Source organism: Schistocerca serialis, chromosome 1 (genome assembly GCF_023864345.2).
Source record: "Schistocerca serialis cubense isolate TAMUIC-IGC-003099 chromosome 1, iqSchSeri2.2, whole genome shotgun sequence".
In the NCBI taxonomy this organism is placed as follows: domain Eukaryota; kingdom Metazoa; phylum Arthropoda; class Insecta; order Orthoptera; family Acrididae; genus Schistocerca; species Schistocerca serialis.
In genome coordinates this window covers 262105448-262126307 of record NC_064638.1, presented here as the reverse complement: position 1 = coordinate 262126307, position 20860 = coordinate 262105448, and the positions used below count along the sequence as shown (strand labels likewise).

Here is a 20860-nt window from a genome sequence, read left to right as displayed (position 1 = left end):
GAGCGCCACGTGTTCGCTGAGTTGTCTCTTTTGTAGGTCTGTGCAGCGCTTTGTGAAGCTTGACTGATTGCACGCCGGCTGCACTGCTCCTCGTCACTGCAATCTGTCAGTCACAAAGTGATTTTAATTGGAGCAAGTGAAGCCAGGGCGAGTGGCTAATTCAATTACACTGCTTGACATTTGCTAAGGAAAACAGAGACTGTTGTGCAGGAATAATCACACAATGATGGACGACATAAACAAAGTACACACTAAAGTGAAATGGTGTATTTAGAATGAAAAACAGTACAGATTTCACTACATGGGAAAGTGGAAGAAGAGACATAAATAACGTTCTTGTTTGACACAGGTCAGACGCCGAACACAAAAGGTCGATATCGAACTCTCAGTTGGGAATATACGCTCCTCTGGCACTAATACACATTTTGCACCTGTTATTCGTGCTGGATACCAAACTGATGAAGAGTCCTTGGAGGATATTGTCCCACTCCTCCCTTAAGCAGGTTTTCATTTCTTGCGCGTCTACCAAGAGCATCCCATGCATGCGCTATAGGTTTTAGGTCAGAGAAGTACGCAGGGCATACCATACGTTCGATTTCTTCACTTTCCAGTGCGTCCGACACCTCAACGGTCCTGTGTGGGCGGACATTGTCGTCTATAACTAGAAAGCCGGGACCTACAGCACCCCTAAACGGACAGACATGATCCAGAATAATCTCCCTTCAATACCTCTGTGCTGTAACAGTACCTTGCACAAAGATATGCAGCGGTGTTCGGCCACTATGCATAATGTCTGCCCACACCATGCCTAGTCCATATGCTGACGTTCATGAACATTCTGTGGTCCGTAACGTATTCTCCTCTTTCTCCACAGGAACTGGTGGGCAAAATCACTTGCCACAGTGAAGCGACTCGTCGGAGAACGTCTCTCTGGAATGCTGTTGCTGACTCAAACCAGCATGCTACCTATACCAGTGGAATCTTTCTTGATGACCGCGTGGTTGAAGTGGGACGCATTTAACAGGCTTCCGAGCATACAAACCAGCCTGATTTAATCGCCGCGAAAAGGGTTCTGTAGAGACACGTGTACCGGTAACGGTTGTACGGTTTGCAGCGATCTGCCTAGCACTGAGATGTCTGTTTCTTTTCGTCACTAGGGCTAGATATCGATACTCTTGCAGTGTGGTGGTACGTCTACGACCATCGGCATGCTTTTAAATCACATTTTTTAATCTCGGGATGACACATGTGGACACAGCCATTTTCTAGCGTCCACAGCTCCACTCACCATCTCTTTAAAATTTGCACGGTGCTATTGCTCTAATTTCCCGAGTCTTAGTTTTATCCTTCTACACCTTGTCAGGATGTTTATCAGTACATGTTTGTTCTTTGAGAGAAAGAAATTAATCATCGGTTAGCAGATGTTATGCGGGCAGGGGGCTTCATTGTTGTATGATTTGAGAGCTATTTCTAACGGGGTCTTTGTGAAGGGTTGCATAATTTGATGTTCGTCAATCTTCACTTGGTCGGTTTCAATTTCGTCCTCTGCCGTTTGCAGGGTTATGCCACTCTGTAGCTCCTCCGTGCCGAGACAGTTGGGCAGTACAAAGGGCCGCCTACCGATAACATTACGAAGTAGATAAATCTGCTGCAGTGCCATCGTTATTGTGGTTTGATTATTTAAATTATTATAATTTTCTGTCCACTCGCATCTTTTTTTAAAAAAGATTTCTTTTTATTCGTGACTGACGCACTCTAAGCCAAATAAAATTTTGCTTCGTACTAACTTTTTTAAATGTTATTAGTGCTGTTCACCTTGCTGATAGACGTGCGTTACGCGTGCTTTCGATGAAACCGGGATGGTTTCAAAAATCTACACCAATCGTCTGTATGCTTCTTATACATCTCTGAGAAGACATAGTAATATAAGTACATTTAGTGACTTACAGGAGTCACACACAGCATACAGAACTGACGGGCTGCTCTGCAATTACAGTTAATATGAATTTGAAGGAAACCGCTAATGATTATTAAAGATAAATGCGATAACAGAACGCAGTAAAAACAATCAGTTATCGCGAATATGCATCTCCACTTGACACCATTTCAAGCTTTCACTTCTTACTCGTGCTACAATAGCAAACATCTCGAAAGGCTTTGTTTTCACGTTGGTTCTCATCTTCCACTGACTCCACTGTAGTTTCCTTTCGCTATCACACCCGCAAAACCACATTTCTTCACGAATTCTGACAAAATCTTGATATTAGCGCGTTTTCTGTCATATCAAAAAATACCAAATCGAAAACGTACAACAGTGATCGTAAGTACCTCATATCTAAATGCGCTTCCCCGCGGATGACTTATGGTCAGCTGATTCAGAACCTAGCGGAACAACTCGTCACTACCGCACCTCTGCCTGCAGGGAAGGAATGCCATTTAGGTCTGTCCCCCTCCCCCTCTCCTTCATAGCTGATTAGTCTGACAACAGAACGTTTCTAGCTACATCCTTCACATGTGAGACGTGAACCTTGAGGGGCTTCAGCGATGCTGGGAAGTCGTACCAAGCCTCGTCGTGGCGTGCTACAATTTCAACCTAGCAGTGGATAGATTCACGATCCAGATTAGAGCGATCGCCGTGTCACGCTTGCGAACCTAGACGTCCTCGAACGGGACCTAAAAGGTGCAGAAGCAATGGAAAAAGCATGCCAGTTTTAAAAGAACTCAAAATCCCCAAGATTTTCAGTGTTTTTCAGAAGTTCCAAATATAGCGCGTACTTCAATGCGAGATGATTTTTAATAATTTCCACAACTAAACTCTCTCGGAATCTGGCAGGAAACTCAAAGAGATTCTGGTCACACATAACGCACACCAGTGGCAAGATGCAATCAATACCTTCACTGCGCGATAACAACGGTGAAGTCACTGATGACAGTGCCACTAAAGCAGAGTTATTAAACTCGGTTTTCCGAAACTCCTTCACCAAAGAAAACGGAGTAAATATTCCAGAATTCCAATCAAGAACAACTGCCGAGATGAGAGACATACAAGTAGACATTGTCGGTGTAGCACAGCAGCTTAAATCACTCAATAAAGGCAAGGCCTCCGGTCCACATTGTATATCAGTCAGTTTCCTTTCAGAGTATGCTGATACAATAGCTTCATATTTAGCAATTATTAACAATCGCTCGCTCATACAAAGTTCCGTACCTAAAATCTGGAAAATTGCTCAAGTCACACCAATACCCAAAAAGGGAAGTAGGAGTAATCCGCTGAATTACGGACCCATATCACTAACGTTGATTTGCAGTAGCGTTTTGGAACATATATTGTGTTCGAACATTATGAATGACCTCTAAGGAAACGATTTATTGACACATAGCACGGATTCAGAAAACATCGTTCTTGTGAAACACAACTAGCTCTTTATATTCATGAAGTAATGAGTGCTATAGACAGGGTGTGTCAAATTGATTCTATATTTTTAGATTTCCAGAAGGCTTTCGACACCGTTCCTCACAAGCGTCTTCTAACCAAACTGCTTGCCTATGGAATATCGCCTCAGTTGTGCGACTGGATTTGTGATTTCCTACCAGAAAGGTCACAGTTCGTAGTAATAGACGGAAAGTCATCGAGTGAAACAGAAATAATATCTGGCGTTCCCCAAGGAAGTGTTATAGCCCATCTATTGTTCCTGCTCTATGTTAACGACATAGAAGATAATTTGAGTAGCCCTATTAGATCGTTTGGAGATGATGCTGTCTTTTACCGTCTTGTAAATTCGTCAGATGACCAAAACGAATTGCAAAATTATTTAGATAAGATATCTGCATGGTGCGAAAAGTGGCAGTTGACACTGAATAAAGAAAAATGTGAAGTTATTCACATGAGTTCTAAAAGAAATCCGCTAAATTTCGATTACGCGATAAGTCACACAAATCTCTATTTCTGTAAATTCAAGTAAATACTTAGGGATTACAATTACAAATAACCTAAATTGGAACGATCACATAGATAATGTTGTCGGTAGAGCAAACCAAAGACTGCGATTCATTGGCAAAACACTTAGAAGATGCAACAGGTCTATTAAAGAGACTGCTTACACAACGTTTGTCCATCCTATTCTGGAGTATTGCTGTGCGGTGTGGGATCCGTATCAGGGGGGACTGACGGATGACATCGAAAAAGTTCAAATAAGGGTGGCTCGTTTTGTATTACCGCGAAATAGGGGAGATAGTGCCACAGACATGCTCCGTGAATTAGAGTGGCAATCATTAAAACGAAGGCGTTTTTCATCCCGATGGGATATTCTCATGAAATTTCAATCTCCAGTTTTCTCCTCCGATTGCAAAAACATTCCGTGCCACCCACCTACATAGGGAGAAATGATCATCACGATAAAATAAGAGGGATCAGGGCTCGCACGGGAAAGTTAAGTGCTCGTTTTTTCCCGCGCGCGCCGTCCGAGTGTGGAACGGTAGAGAGACAATTTGAAGGCGGTTCATTGAACCCTCTGCCAGGAACTTTATTGTGAATAGCAGAGTAATCACGTAGAAGTAGATGCAGATGTAGAAGCGTGGATCGTTACGAGTGTTGTGACATTAGGTATGTTATTTCACATTGAGGAAGCACTGCCGAACTCGAAACATGAAATATATCGATAAGCCAAAACATTATGATCACTACTCACCGCGACGATAGATGCCGCCTGGTGGCGTTGCGGGGACGTGACGCGTAACTGAAGTATGTAAGCGGAGCAGACACGGACTGGGAATTACGCTAGCGAAGGTATGGGCTGCAAATGGGCAAATGCATTGAGATAAGCGACTTTGACAAAGGGCAGATTATTATTATGCAGAGCCTGTGATCGAGTATCTCAAAGACTGCGAAGCCGGTCGAAGGTTCACGTGTTACCGTCGTGAGCATCTACGGAAATATAGGTAGATAGAAGAACAGTGAAACTACCACTAGGCGCTGAATGGTTGGATACCAACGACTCTTCACAGAACGTAGAGTTCGGAGGCTTCTCTGATCTGTAAAGTAGGATAGATGGTGATCTGTGTCATCTCTTCCGAAAGAGTGCAGTGCTGGTGCACGCACAAGTGTTTCGGAGCAAACCGTTCATTGTACGTTGTTGAACATGGAGCTCCCCAGCAGACCACCCCTACGTGTTCACATGTCGAACTAATGACATCATCAGTTACGATTGCAGTGGGCACGGGACCATCGGAATTGGACCATCAATCAGTGGAAACGAGTCGTTTCTTCGTGGGAATCACATTTTTGTTACACTAGTTCGACGGTCGTCTCCACAAACGCCGCCATTGAAGTGAACAGTGGCTCGAAACGTAGAGTGCGCCACGGACGCACGCTGGTCTGAGTACTATTGTGCTGTGGGAGACATTCTCCTGCGCTTGCGTGGGACCTGTGATAGTAATAGAAGACACGCTGACAGCTGCAATCTGACTGCATCCCTTCATGCTTGAAGTCTTCCCCGATGGCGATGACATCTTTCAGCAGTGTAATTGTCCGTGTTTCGGAGCCAGAATCGTGATTTGAGGAGCATTGTAGTGAACTCACGTTGATGTCTCGGCGACTAAATTCGCCTGCTGTAAATCCTGTGGAACCCATCTGGGTCGCTACTGGGCGGCATCACCGCGTACGCAAATCAGCGGCACGTTATTTATGCTAATTACTTGACTTGTGCGTAGACAACTAATGCCAGATACCTCCACAAACCCACCAAGAAACTGTCGAATTCCTGATACGCAGAATCAGAGATGTGTTTCGTTCCAAAAACGGACAAACAAGCAATTAAGCAAGTGGCCATGTTTTTCTCTTCGGTGTATATTCTCCAGTATTTCGGCAACGTGCAATTAAATACTTAACCAATAAGAGGCAAGAACGTTCTCTGCATCACAATGAGAACTTGAGAGACATCATTACTGGATTTCGCCGTTTTTAGCTGAAGTCTATGTTTAGTGGCATATACACTCCTGGAAATTGAAATAAGAACACCGTGAATTCATTGTCCCAGGAAGGGGAAACTTTATTGACACATTCCTGGGGTCAGATACATCACATGATCACACTGACAGAACCACAGGCACATAGACACAGGCAACAGAGCATGCACAATGTCGGCACTAGTACAGTGTATATCCACCTTTCGCAGCAATGCAGGCTGCTATTCTCCCATGGAGACGATCGTAGAGATGCTGGATGTAGTCCTGTGGAACGGCTTGCCATGCCATTTCCACCTGGCGCCTCAGTTGGACCAGCGTTCGTGCTGGACGTGCAGAGCGCGTGAGACGACGCTTCATCCAGTCCCAAACATGCTCAATGGGGGATAGATCCGGAGATCTTGCTGGCCAGGGTAGTTGACTTACACCTTCTAGAGCACGTTGGGTGGCACGGGATACATGCGGACGTGCATTGTCCTGTTGGAACAGCAAGTTCCCTTGCCGGTCTAGGAATGGTAGAACGATGGGTTCGATGACGGTTTGGATGTACCGTGCACTATTCAGTGTCCCCTCGACGATCACCAGTGGTGTACGGCCAGTGTAGGAGATCGCTCCGCACACCATGATGCCGGGTGTTGGCCCTGTGTGCCTCGGTCGTATGCAGTCCTGATTGTGGCGCTCACCTGCACGGCGCCAAACACGCATACGACCATCATTGGCACCAAGGCAGAAGCGACTCTCATCGCTGAAGACGACACGTCTCCATTCGTCCCTCCATTCACGCCTGTCGCGACACCACTGGGGCGTGAGCGGAAGACGGCCTAACGGTGTGCGGGACCGTAGCCCAGCTTCATGGAGACGGTTGCGAATGGTCCTCGCCGATACCCCAGGAGCAACAGTGTCCCTAATTTGCTGGGAAGTGGCGGTGCGGTCCCCTACGGCACTGCGTAGGATCCTACGGTCTTGGCGTGCATCCGTGCGTCGCTGCGGTCCTGTCCCAGGTCGACGGGCACGTGCACCTTCCGCCGACCACTGGCGACAACATCGATGTACTGTGGAGACCTCACGCCCCACGTGTTGAGCAATTCGGCGGTACGTCCACCCGGCCTCCCGCATTCCCACTATACGCCCTCGCTCAAAGTCCGTCAACTGCACATACGGTTCACGTCCACGCTGTCGCGGCATGCTACCAGTGTTAAAGACTGCGATGGAGCCCCGTATGCCACGGCAAACTGGCTGATACTGACGGCGGCGGTGCACAAATGCTGCGCAGCTAGCGCCATTCGACGGCCAACACCGCGGTTCCTGGTGTGTCCGCTGTGCCGTGCGTGTGATCATTGCTTGTACAGCCCTCTCGCAGTGTCCGGAGCAAGTATGGTGGGTCTGACACACCGGTGTCAATGTGTTCTTTTTTCCATTTCCAGGAGTGTATATTATAATGTACATTGTTTCCAAGCTAGATTAAAAGAAGAGGAGGTGAATAAACTGTTTAAGATTAAGCTTAGAAATAGATTCACAGCATTAATGAACGAAAGTAATAGGGGAAAATGCGGAGATGTCAATACAAAATGGAACAAGATTACAACTGTTATGAAGGAGACAGCACAGGAACTGTCAGGAGATAACAATAATAGCAATATCAAACGCAAACCATGGTTCAGTGAAACATATAGAAAAGCAGTTTAGGTCAGCAAGACAGCTAGACAGGCAATGGTGAGCAATAACAAGTATGACAACCAAATAAAATACAGCACACAGCCTCGAGAAAAGTTAAGAAAACGATCAGGCGAGAGACAAGATCATTCATATATAGATAGAGAAGGCAGAGGAGAACTATAGTCAGAACAATAGTTAACAGTTTTACAGGACAACAAGAAGCTATAGAAAGAAGTACAAAGGTAAGCCTGTGATAGTCCGCCCGACTAGCCCCGCGGTCTAACGCGCTGCTTCCCGAGCGGGAAGGCGTGCTGGTCTCGGGCACGAAACCGCCCGGCGGATTAGTGTCGAGGTGCGGTGTACTGGCCAGCCTGTGGATGGTTTTTAAGGTGGTTTTCCGCCTGCCTCGGTGAATGCTGGCTGGTTCCCGTTATTCCGCCTCAGTTGCATTACGTCGACGACTGCTGCGCAAACATTGTCTTCACGTACGTGTACGCTGTAGTTACTCTACCTTGCAAACAGCCGGCCGTGGTGGCCGTGCGGTTCTAGGCACGTCAGTCCGGAACCGCGCTGCTGCTACGGTCGCAGGTTCGAATCCTGCCTCGGGCATGGATGTGTGTGATGTCCTTAGGTTAGTTAGGTTTAAGTAGCTGTAAGTCTAGGGGACTGATGACCTAAGATGTTAAGTCCCATAGTGCTCAGAGCCATTTGAACTATTTTTGAACCTTGCACTCGTCTGGTATGAGATGTTCTCGGGGGAGGTCCTCTGGAGGCCGAACCTCACAATAACCCTGTGTTCGGTGTGGGGCGGCGGTGAAGAGGGTGGACTGCTGCGGCCTGTTGTGGGGATGTGAATCACTGAGCACTACGGCGGGACGGTGCCTCTTCGTCGTTTCTAGGTCCCCGGTTCAATACACAACACACACACACACACACACACACACACACACACACACACACACACACACACACAGAATTTGCACTAAATTGCACTAAATTACGTTTCTCTTTCGATTTTTCTTCCGATTCTGATGATATGTACTTAATTGCTTAGCTACCACTTAAATACCTCTAATTTCAGTTATAGCACAATAAAAATGACAATAAAAAGTCGACAGGGAAGTTGACGATCGTAATATTACCCTCCGTATAATTTTTAGTCTTAGCAGACCTTGCAAATTTAAAGAACATTCCAGGAAATCAAATTATCAGAAAACAAAAATTATACATCAGTTGATGAGCTCCGAGCAGTACTTCGCGAATATCAGAGGCAGAAATTAAAAATACATCGTTTATACGAGCTACGGTTTACTAATTGGCGCGAAAAACTTGCATGCAGTACCTTACACTTTTGCGTTTCGACATAAAGCGCACACCTGGAAACCGAAAGGTCACGGGATCGAATCGCGGTCGGACGATGTTAACATGAAACATTTAGGCTGGACATGCGTGGTTAGTCGCTAGAGATCACTGGCTACGTAAACACAAGTCCTTCGCGTACAATCCGTACGGTGAAAGAATAGCTTTGGCAGTTAAGGTGGACTTAGCGTGGCTTCTTCACCCGTCTACCACAACGAATTAAAAAACGCAGCTGTGTATAAGTTTCTATGGCAAGGCCTCAGTGTTTCCGCAGCTCTTTAGATGCTTACTGGTTTCTGTCACGTAGGTTCGGTGGCGCCAGCAGTCTTTTGCTACTTTTCAACGTAATCACCGTAACGACTGAGGCTGTTGTCGTACCTGTGGACAAGCTTTCCAATACTTTGTTCATAAAATGTTGCCGCCAATGAATTGTGACCGGAAATAAGACCTTTTACTCGTTTCCTGCAAGCTTAAGGAAACAGAGCTGCAGAAAGTACTCGGAGAATGCCATTCAAAACAAAAAAAAAAAGAAAGAAGTATGTTGATTTCTGGATTTCTTCTGATCCATGACAACGCCCGTACGTACAGTGTTGATGTACTCCAACGGCTCCTTGGTTAATTTCGATGGGACATTTTCGATCGCCCGCCATACAGTCCTGAGCTAATGGCGAGTGACTTCCGTCTTTTTCCTGAACGGAAGAAGCTGTCAGGAGAGCAGCGCTTCCAAACTAACAAACCTTAAACCCATGTCAAGACTTAGTTCAGTTCATTGGCAAGCGTGTTTTATGAAGAGGGTATTGGAAATCACAGACGACTGAGAGGAAAAGTACTGACAGCACATGACGGAATCTTTTAGAAAGAAATAGTGTAGAGGCTCGCCAGTAAGACATATTTTGGGAACGAAAAGATGGGCTAGAAGGGGTACTATGAAACCAAAAAGAAAAAAGATAGTCTAGAGGTAAGGCGCGTGCCTGGAAACTGAGAGGTCGCTGAATCGGATCCCGATCGGACTACTGAAATTATTACTATCCCTATAATGTAGCCTTCATCTCTCAACGATGCGAGCAGCCGTCAGGCATGATATGTGGTTCGGATTGCACGTTAAACTGTTGTTTGCCTTTCCGCGGTTGGTTATCTAGGGTAGATTAGAGACACGTAAGTTGCCGATGTGGCATCCAATTGAAAGACTTGCACCCAGCGATTAAGTCACAGGAAATTAATATTATACTTCAGGGCAAATTTCTGCATTTATACATGCATATATGTAAGTAAAACGAAGTAAAGCAGTCATCAGAATGACGGATTTTCTTTCACCAGCCTTTGAAAACAGATGGAGGAAATTAGAGTCCAGGAAGAAGAAATTAAACTTTAAGTTGCCCGTGACAATGTAACTCTGTCAGAGACGGTACAAAACTTGGAAGATCAGTCGAATGGAATGGATATTGTCTTGAAAAGATGTTGTAAGATAAATGTAAATATCGTGTGACTAGCCGGCCGCTGGTGGCCGAGCGGTTCTAGTCGCTTTAGTCTGGAACCGTGCGACCGCTACGGTCGCAGGTTCGAATCCTGCCTCGGTCATGGATGTGTGTGATGTCGTTAGGTTAGTTAGGTTTAAGTAGTTCTAAGTTCTAGGGGACTGATGACCTGAGATGTTAAGTCCCATAGTGCTCAGAGACATTTTTTTCGTGTGACTAGGGCCTCTCGTCGGGTAGACTGGTCTCCGGGTGCAAGTCTTTCGATTTGACGCCACTTCGGCGACTTGTGCGTCGATGGGGATGAAATGATGATCATTAGAACAACACATCACCCTGTCCGTGAGCGGAGAAAATCTCCGACCCAACCGGGAATCGAACTCGGGCCTTTTTTTTTAAATCTCATTTTTTTCTATGTTGTTCGTTGAATTTGTTCGAGGCGGACGTCCGATGACACCCATTTAGGTTCTTCGTTGATCCATTCACTCAGTTTTTTTGTCACAGAGGGTAGCTAACCCTCTGACCGAACACACTGAGCTGCTGTGCCGGCATCCCTTAGGATTGACATGCTGTCGCGCTGACCACTCAGCTTTCGGGGCCGGACGTTGTAAGATGAATATCAAGAAAAATAAAACAAGGATAATTAAATCAAGCGATATTGCGGTAATTCTGTTAAGAAATGAGACCCTAAACTAGAGATCAGTGCCGGCCGGTGTGGCCGAGCTGTTCTAGGCGCTTCAGTCTGGAACCACGCGACCGATACGGTCAGAGGTTCGAATCCTGCCTCGGGCATGGATGTGTGTGATGCCCTTAGGTTAGTTAGGCTTAAGTAGTTGTAAGTTCTAGGGGACTGATGACCTCAGATGTTAAGTCCCATAGTGCTCAGAGCCATTTGTACCGTTTTTGAACTAGAGATCAGTTTTGTTATTTGATCAACAAATGTCTGAGGAGAGTGAAGTACAGAGGATATACACAGTCCAGTCACATTAATGTGACCACCGCCTGTTTTCGACGTCAACATGCAATAGCTACTCACAGACGGCAAGTGGCAGCACTAGCAGAGGATAGTACATAAAGCGTGTCGGGAGCACGCCGACAACAGTGCAGTCATTGTCATTATGCGGTAACGGAGCGTTTTATCTGACGACCAGAAGGCGATGGTCGTTGGCTTTCGGGCCAACGGTGGAAGCATTTCCGAAACGTCTAAGACTGTAAACTGATCGCGCGCCACCGTTGTTGAAGTACACCATGCACCGAAAAATCGCGCTATCCAAAGTCGGCGCCAAAGCAACAGTGGTGCACCACGAGCCATAGATGACGGGGGTAAACTACGGGTGCGGAGAGGTGTACGGCAGAATAGACGTGAAGCTGTTGAGCAGCTGACGGCCCAGGTGATCCAAGGGGCTACCAACAATGTCTTCTCGACGACCGTTCAGCGAACGTCGCTGTATATAGGCCTCCACAGCAGGCGCCTTGTTCATACGTCCATGCTGACTGCTGGTCATCGGAGGCGATGGACGAAATTTGTATACCAATACCGAAACTGGACGTCCACTGAGTGGCGACAGGTGGCCTTTTATGATCAATCATTTTACCCGTCATCGGACAGTTGGCCGTTGGTGTGTACAGCAACAATCTTCGGGAGGGTGCAGACCGGAGGAGGGAGCGTTATGGTCGGGAGAATGTCTTCATGGTATTCCCTGGGTGAGCTCGTCTTACTGGAAGGCATAATGCATCAACACAAGTATGCATCTATCCTTGGGGACCATGTCCACCCATAGATGCTGTTTGTTTCTTCCTCGGCACGATGGAACTGACCAGCAGAACAGTACGACGTGTCGCCCAGCTCGCAGTGAACGTACGTGGTTAGAAGAGCACCAGGAAGAATTTACCGTACAACCCTGGCCACCAAACTCCCTGGATTTAAACCCAGTCGAGAATTTGTGGGACCACCTCGATCGATCTGTTGGCGCCATGGATCCTCAACCAAGAAACCTAGCGCGGCTGGCCAATGCCCTGGAGTCGACATGCGTCCACATCCCTTTCGGCACCTTCTAGAACCTCACTTACTTTCTTCCTGCATCTGCATGCCCCCCCCCCCCCCCCCCCCGCCCCACCCAAAGGTGGTTGTTCAGGCTTTTGACAGGCGTTCACATTAATGTTACTAGACCCTGTAACTAAAAAATGGCTCTAAGCACTATGGGACTTAACATCTGAGGTTATCAGTCCCCTACACTTAGAACTATTTAAACCTAACTAACCGCCGGTCGGGTAGCCGAGCGGTACTAGGCGCTACAGTCTGGAACCGCGCGACCGCTACGGTTGCAGGTTCGAATCCTGCCTCGGGCATCGATGTGTGTGATGTCCTTAGGTTAGTTAGGTTTAAGTAGTTCTAAGTTCTAGGGGACTGATGACCTAAGAAGTTAAGTCTCATAGTGCTCAGAGCCATTTGAACCTAACTAACCTAAGGACAGCACATACATTCATATCTGAGGCAGGATGCGAACCTGCGACCGTAGCAGCCCTGTAACTACAATCGAATATTAATTTAGGTACTATTATAAAGTTCTTTTTGAACTATTTGTTTGGAGTGCTGCCTTTTGCGGAAGGGAAACGTGAACGATACACATTTCAGAGGAGAAGAGAACAGCATCTTTCCACATTTCTTGCTTCAGAAGAATCCTGAAGATGAGACGGGTAGCTCGAATAACTAATGAAGTACTGAATGTAACTGGTGAAAAATTAACTTATGGTACTAACTGAGTAAAAGAAGCGATAGGTTGATGGAACACATACTGAGTCATCAATGAATCGTCCATTTGGTAACGGAGGGTTGTGTGGGGGTGAAAATTACAGAGGGAAACCATGGCTGGCTAAAGTAAGCAGGTTTTAACTGGTTGTAGTGTGTAGTAATATGCAGAGAAGAAGAGACTTTCAGAAAATACACTGTGGAGGGCTGCATCAAACCAGTCTTCGAACTGAATAGCGCGGCTACAAGCCGCCTAGTTATAATGATAAGTCAATACAAAGGAAAAACTGCCGAAGTTACAGACTTCACTTTTATTACTTGTTGATTACTTTCATGTCGGGGCTCATGTCCCGCAGCCGTAATGAAACTTTGGGAAGGGGGCAGTGCCGGCCGCTGTGGCCGAGCGGTTCTAGGCGCTTCAGTCCGGAACCACGCTGCGGCTACGGTGGCAGGTTCGAATCCTGCCTCAGGCATGGATATGTGTGATATCCTTAGGTTAGTTAGGTTTAAGTAGTTCTAAGTCTAGGGGGCTGATGACCTCAGATGTTAAGTCTCATAGTGCTTAGAGCCATTTTTGGAAGGGGGGAGGAGTAGACTGCCAGTTGTCTGTATGCTCTGTAACCGCTCATTTGCACTTTGTTATACGTAATGTTTGTTACATTGACATGGTTCTTGTATTTTGGGAAATACTATTTCGACTATCTGGTACATATTTCTTGAAACGATATGTCCTGTATTCTTGACGTGCGCTTAGTAATTTGGTAACAGCTGTATTGTACATGATTGTAACTTTGGTTTCCTGACCTGTAGGATGATTTGAAAATGGGTCCCTACCCGAGACTCCTCATCAAGTAAATAAAAGTGAAATTTACAACTTCGGCTGTTTTTCTGTTGTACTGATTAACACAATCTGCTGTCCTGCATTACTCCATCACGCTGAAACTTCGTAAATAGTATAAGATAAAAATCCTAGAGGTACAGCAAACGCCAATATGAGGGAACATGCCCTGGTTCCGAAAGACATTGTGTCGAGGTTTGGGGTCTAATCCAGCTTATTTTCGCACAGCTTGGTGGAGAGAACTGTACGCTACCTGCTCTCCTTCCTTTGCGGCTTAAATACCCTCCAACCATAGTATCAGTAATGGTTAACAAGATGTCAATAAGCTTGTATTAGCTAATCTCAGTATTGACGTACTTGCAGCTGTAGAAATTGGTTTATGTGAGATGAGAATGAAGGAAAGACGGGAGAATAGAAAAATACAAAATATGCTAAGTTAACAACTTTGCAGATTTCTAATTTAGTTTGTATTTATCTGGCCACGCTGCGTCGTATATGTCATTTAAGAATATAATTATATTATACTATGTTGTGAGACCAAAGACGCTGCTGTGTTTGATTGTGTTCTTTATTACAATAGGCCCATTTCGGTGTGATTTTCGCCTTCGGGTTGTCTGTGAAAAGTACTTACTTTGATGCAGTATTTCGAGTTTTTACCTAGATAACTTAATCTGTTATACAGGGTGGTCCATTGATCGTAGCCGGGCCAAATATCTCACGAAATAAGCGTCAAACGAAAAAAGTACAAAGAACGAAACTTGTCTAGCTTGAAGGGGGAAACCAGATGGCGCTATAGTTGGCCCGCTAGATGGCCTTGCCATAGGTCAAACGGATATCAACTGCGTTTTTTAAAATAGGAACCCCCATTTTTATTACATATTCCTGCAGTACGTAAAAAAAATGAATGTTTTAGTTGGACCACTTTTTTCACTTTGTGATAGATGGCGCTGTAATAGTCACAAACACATGGCTCTCAATTTTAGACGAACAGTTGATAACAGGTAGGTTTTTTTAAATTAAAATACAGAACGTAGGTACGCATACTAACGGTTTGCTACGTACAAGTGATCCTAATATCGATATTACATCGATGTCTCAGTTGCTGTCAAACTATTTTATAAGTTTGCTCCTTTGATGCGGTTCGAGCTACATACAGTAGATGTTTCATTTTACTTGGAGTAGTTATTTTTGTATTTGTTGAATTATTATTCTTGACGAAATCGAAATATATTCACACTCACAAAATTACGCTCAAGAAATTCGAACTGAACAGATCGATTTGAAACGTAAAGACTACATCGAAAATTTTATCGAAATTATCCTTCGAAACTAGAGGTGAGTAGAAAAAAAATCTGCAGATGTGTCAGAGATCATTTTACCAAGAAATTAAAAGTACCCACTAGAAAGAATGGATTTATGTAAACAACACCCGGAAATTATTATAAATTTCGCACACCCCAAGACAATCAGTCATAACCAGTTCCATAAAAAACAATAGAATTAAATTACATATGATCGTAGAACCACATAAAAACAAGTCATACAAGCAATTTAATATAGTGGATGTGAACAAACATATTTCTTAGAGAATACCAAAAGCAAACTGAATTTAACCATGCAACATCGTTGATCCAAGTGTCAACATAGCTATCACGAAAGATGATTATGAAATAAACTTACGTAATTCGACAGTTACATGACAAAATTTCAACAAAAATTTAATGTCTACTATAGCTCCAACAGCATCAAAGAAGCAAACTTATATTGTGACAGAAAATGAGACATTGATACCATATGGGTATCAAGAGCACCTGATGTACATAGCGAAACATAATTATCTAGTTAAAAATTTGGAATATTGTACCAAACCATGTATTTTTCACAGGTAATCTGAATATGGCAATCACGCCGAAACAAGCCTATTGTAATAAACAATATAATCAAACACACCAGCGTCATAATATAATAATGTTATGTTTCAATGCTCACATTTAAATTTGTGGAGTATGTACGAAACCCAAGGATGACTATGCGATTCTTCGTGTTAACAGACTACGTTGAAGTGAAGAACGCGCGTGTTCTCGCTACTACTTCTCCACCGACGGTGCCCACTCTTCTTCGCTGCTGAGCCGGCCACGTCGTTCCCCGTCTTCGCGCATCACTGAACGTGCCGAATCAGCCGCTGCGTCTCTGCTGTGGTTTTGTGTACACCACGAGTAAATTGCTGTTATTAATGCGACCCGCTTTCGCTCATTTCTTCCCGTCTTCCATTTACCCTCACTTCTAACGGTCTAATGCGTCGATATACTATGTCAACGACTCTGTGAGACTTCGTACTGAGATCCGTACAGTTTTTTCTTCTGGCGTAGTTACTACAGGGCTAAACCACTGCGATATTAAATAAAACATACGCAGTTGTGAGCATCTCAAGGATAATATTCGGAGAAGAGGTGTTTATGAAACAGTCCACAGTTTTGTTGGATATCTCAGTTGATGAATAAACAGAGTAATAACGCAGAGGAGCTGGGTTCATCCCATAATAGCTCCCACATTTTTTTCTGATGCTTAACTCTTCTTTGTTCTTGTTTAATACTTTGTACCCGTGAATATTCTAGTATCGACACACGCCAGTTCCCCATATAACAGTACATCGACCGTACCATGACCGTACCATGACCGTCTTCCATGGTAACACCAACTTTGGCGCTGGTGGTGGCAATAGCTTACTTCAAGACAATTCACGCTTCGGCCTCGAGTACTTTTTCTTAACATCCTACTAAAGGATTAACTATCGCTTCAACCACATATAGTACTGACTCCAATTAATGGTACAATGTTAAAGGCTGTACCCATTGATCAGAGACGTGTAACAACACTGAGTTATCTGTTAACTAATTGAGTTAACAAAACCCAGTGTCTTACATTTACTTTGGTTGTCGTGCATGTGCCTGCTGTTACCTGCTGAACGAATTTTATAGAAAAAATAAAGAAATTCCGTTTGTAAAAGAAAAGCAGTTCCCTCTCCTTAGAGTGGAACATGTCGAGATATAGTAATCGCAAAATATTATTATCACTACGTTTTCAGTCACGTCGCAGCAGATTATATTATGCAGACGCTATATCGTGGCAGTTTCAAGTGGGGAGTGTTTTGAACTATGTTTGTGTAAGACACCGGTAGAGGTCAAGCCTGAACTAACACTGCCAAACGCAGCAAACAATAGCGCTGTAGCCACTACCAAATGCTTTACGTACTCATGTTTATTTTGTGTTGTGGATTGCTTGTTTTCTTTTCTTATTTTGAAATGAGTAGAAAGACCAATGCCTGTGCGTAAAGCGATTCGAATGCGTCTCTCACCGCAACAACAGGAAAGCGCGATCCCTATGACCATTATGTCAGGCCTGCTTTCGTGGAAGCACATAACATGTACGTAGGATGGCAGTCCTTCGAGACGGTGGCAAGGCGTTTTCCCCCACACCGCTCCTCTCCCCTTGGGCAGTCAAAGTTCTCTTTTGTTTACGGTCGCTGGCTGCTAGCAAGGTATACTGTCCCCATAGTAATTTGTGCTTACTGTTAAATGTGAATTGTTGCAGTTTAACTGTAAATATAGACATAGTCCACTATTGATGCGTAAATATAAACGCAAACCCTGTGATCAAAAGCATCTGGGTACCCATTAATGGAAATTTATGTGGACTGTATCCATCCTTCTCCTCTATGAAAGTTTGAGCTATGCTGGGAACACTTTTAGTAAGGTGTTTGTATGTCTGTGGAGGTCTGGCAGCCCATGTTTCTTCAAGAGACTAAAGCAGGGAAGGTAGTGATGTTGGATGCTTGGATCGGGAGGGAAGCCGACGTTCTGACTCAACCCTAAGGTATTCCACTGGGCTCGGATTGGGACTCTGAACAGGCTGGTCCATTTCAGGAATGTTGTTGTCCACAAAGCATTGCATCGCAGATGATACCTCATGACGCGGTGCATTGTTGATACTGTCATTGCCTACAAACTGTTTCTCTACTGTACACATGGTGGAAAACATGATTGTGTCCTTTCACATTTATCGTTTCCTTACGCATATAAATGGGACCACACCTTAAGAAGGAGAAACACTAACATGCCGTAACACCGCTTCCTCTGCACTCCATTGTTACCACTATACATGAGGGCAGGTAATGTTCTCTAGGCATTCGCTCAACCCAAACCCTTCCGCCGGACTGTTAGAGGCTATAGCGTGATTCATCATATCACATCACTCGTTTCCAGTCATTCACCGTCCAATGGAGTCGGCCTCTACACCACCTCAAACATCGCTTAGCGCCTACTACTTAAATGTGTGGCTTTGAGGGGCTGCTCGACCCTAGTTTTAATTCCCTAAGCACAATCATTGTGCTAACTGGACTGCTGTCAGCACTGTGAAACTCGTGGGTTCTCCCTTCCGCTGGTTTCGTGCGATTCTTTGCAACCACCCTGCGCAGTGTTCGACGGTGCCTGATCGTCAGTACATGAGGTCTACCTGGTCTTCGTTTAACTGTTGTTCGCGTTTCCACTTCACAATCGTATCACTGACAGTGGAGTTCGGTCACATTTAGAAGCGTTGAAAGTCCCTGACGGCTTTGTTACTCAAGTGACATCCAATGTATAGTCCGCGTTCGAAGGCACTGACCTCTCCTGAATGATCCAATTTGCTGTTACTGCTTCTGTACTGACAGCACAATACTTCCCGCCTGTTTTCACACTGTCAGGTCCGCTTCTCGTTTGATCCGCGGGCCGACATAGTTCAAATGCTAATCACTTTTTTCAGAACATATTAATAAACATCTCCTGTGAATATGAACGTCCTATCTCTAGTCGTTCAAGGTGTTCTGCTTTTTTCTGAACATGAGTGTATATTTATATATAAAAGATTCGATTGGTGGTAAAACTGGGAAAATTTAAATGCCGACGCGCCAACTGTATGGATGTTCCCAAGGAAATTTTCATTAACTCTACACCGCACTTCACCAACTTATGCTCGAGTCACGATTATCAGCAGCGTTTCATGTAGAAATGAAGGTAGATCGCTGCTGCCATCAATATGCGATACGCCTGAGTGTTATCTCACGTCTGAGATTGACGTTGCTACACACCTGTCTGGAAGGAACGTCGAGTCAAAGAAATTTCATCTGGATTCGTGTCAGATACTCCTTTGCACGGCACCTAAATATCACTGACTTTTAGCAGCACCACTATAGAGACAGAAAAAGAGTTAATCTGAACTTTCAGCGAATTGGGATATGCAATGCAAATAGTAAACACGCTTCTTCATTAAGTGGAATATCATGCGTGGTACATACAATAAGAAGGAAGCACGAGCGATTATTATAAACTAGCTGGGGTATACGGCTTCGCTCAGGGAGTTGGTATGAGATTGTGTGGTAGTTGGAATAAAAGCATTAACTTTAAAGTATCAGAGATCAAAAAAATGGTTGAAAATGTAATCTAACCATTTACAATACTTCTAAAAGTATAAGAGTTAAAATTTTTATCGAAAACATATTCTAATCATTTACAATACTTGTTTATAAAAAGCATTTTTCATTTTGTTATCTGTGGTATATATGTACAAATTTTTCGAATTTCCTACTCGAGAGCAAGCTACGTATAGCTGACTGTGAGAGAAGCAGGAGTCTTTGAGGTTGCTGCCAAAATATTTTATAGTTTGTCCTTGGGCTTTGTTAATTGTAAAACTGTAGACTAATTTGATTGGAAATTGCAGTCTTTTAAATTGGAATGCCAGTTCAGTAAGATCAGCGGTATTTTGGGGATAAGTAGTGGTGTCCTTTGCACTTTGCAGTCATAAGTTTGGCTTCGATGACGTTATTCGATTGCTGTTTGACGATCATCCTTGTTCCATTACACACTTTTGCTGAATTGAGATTTCTCAGTATCATGATCGGAGATCCAATTTTAAGCCGAAGGCAGTGTAATAGCATTCCTGGTGCTTGCAAAGAGTTTAGAAATTCTGTAGGGAAGTTCACACTTTCTTCAACGTTTACCATCGTGTCGATCGACTCGTATATTCTCCCTTCATCGGTAATTTTCTTTTGGATATTAAAGTCGATATCGTCGACAATATTATTTTTAGTTGTCCTGATTGCCATTTCAAATAACCAACCCAGATTGGTATAGTTGTCAACAATGTTCGGAAAAATTTGGTAGATGAGTTCGTTTTCAGCAGTGGCTATGTTGCAGAATTTACTGTTGAATTTAATGAGGCCAGTCGTCTGGTCTGTAGGATATGTGCCTTCGCCTATTTGTAAAAGCTGTTGAGCAAAATGTGCTGTTGCTTCGTCTTTTGATAGTTCAATTCTCATATATTTTGTTCGTCACAGTATTTCTTTGTGTGGCCAGAGATGTGATTTCTTAAAGCATTCATTGATCTCATCTGCTGGTATTGGCATGGGGATAACTGGAACTCTTTGTCAAAAATTTCCTTAGAGTATGAATAGCGCATCTCAAGGTCAGGAAACCAGAATTACAATCATGTAAAATACAGCTGTTATCAAATTACTAAGCGCACGCCAAGAATACAGGACGTATCGTTTCAAGAAATATGTACCAGTTAGTCAAAATGGTATAACCCAAAATACAAGAACCATGTCAAGCTAACAAATATACAGGTATAACAAAGTGCAAATGAGCGGTTACAGAGCATACTGACAACTGGCAGTCTATTCCTCCCCCACTTTCCGAGGTTTCATTACGGCAGCGGCACCTGATTTTAAAATTTTGCGAAATACCATTCTGACTAGTTGGTGCATATTTCTTGAAATACGTTCTGTGTTTT

General features: G+C 44.2%; 1 protein-coding gene across 1 annotated transcript in view; it reads left to right on the top strand.

Moving 5' to 3' along the window:
• LOC126467365 (putative carbonic anhydrase 3) overlaps positions 1 to 20860 on the top strand; it is a 506280-nt gene that overhangs the window by 54455 nt on the left and 430965 nt on the right. The window lies entirely within an intron of this gene.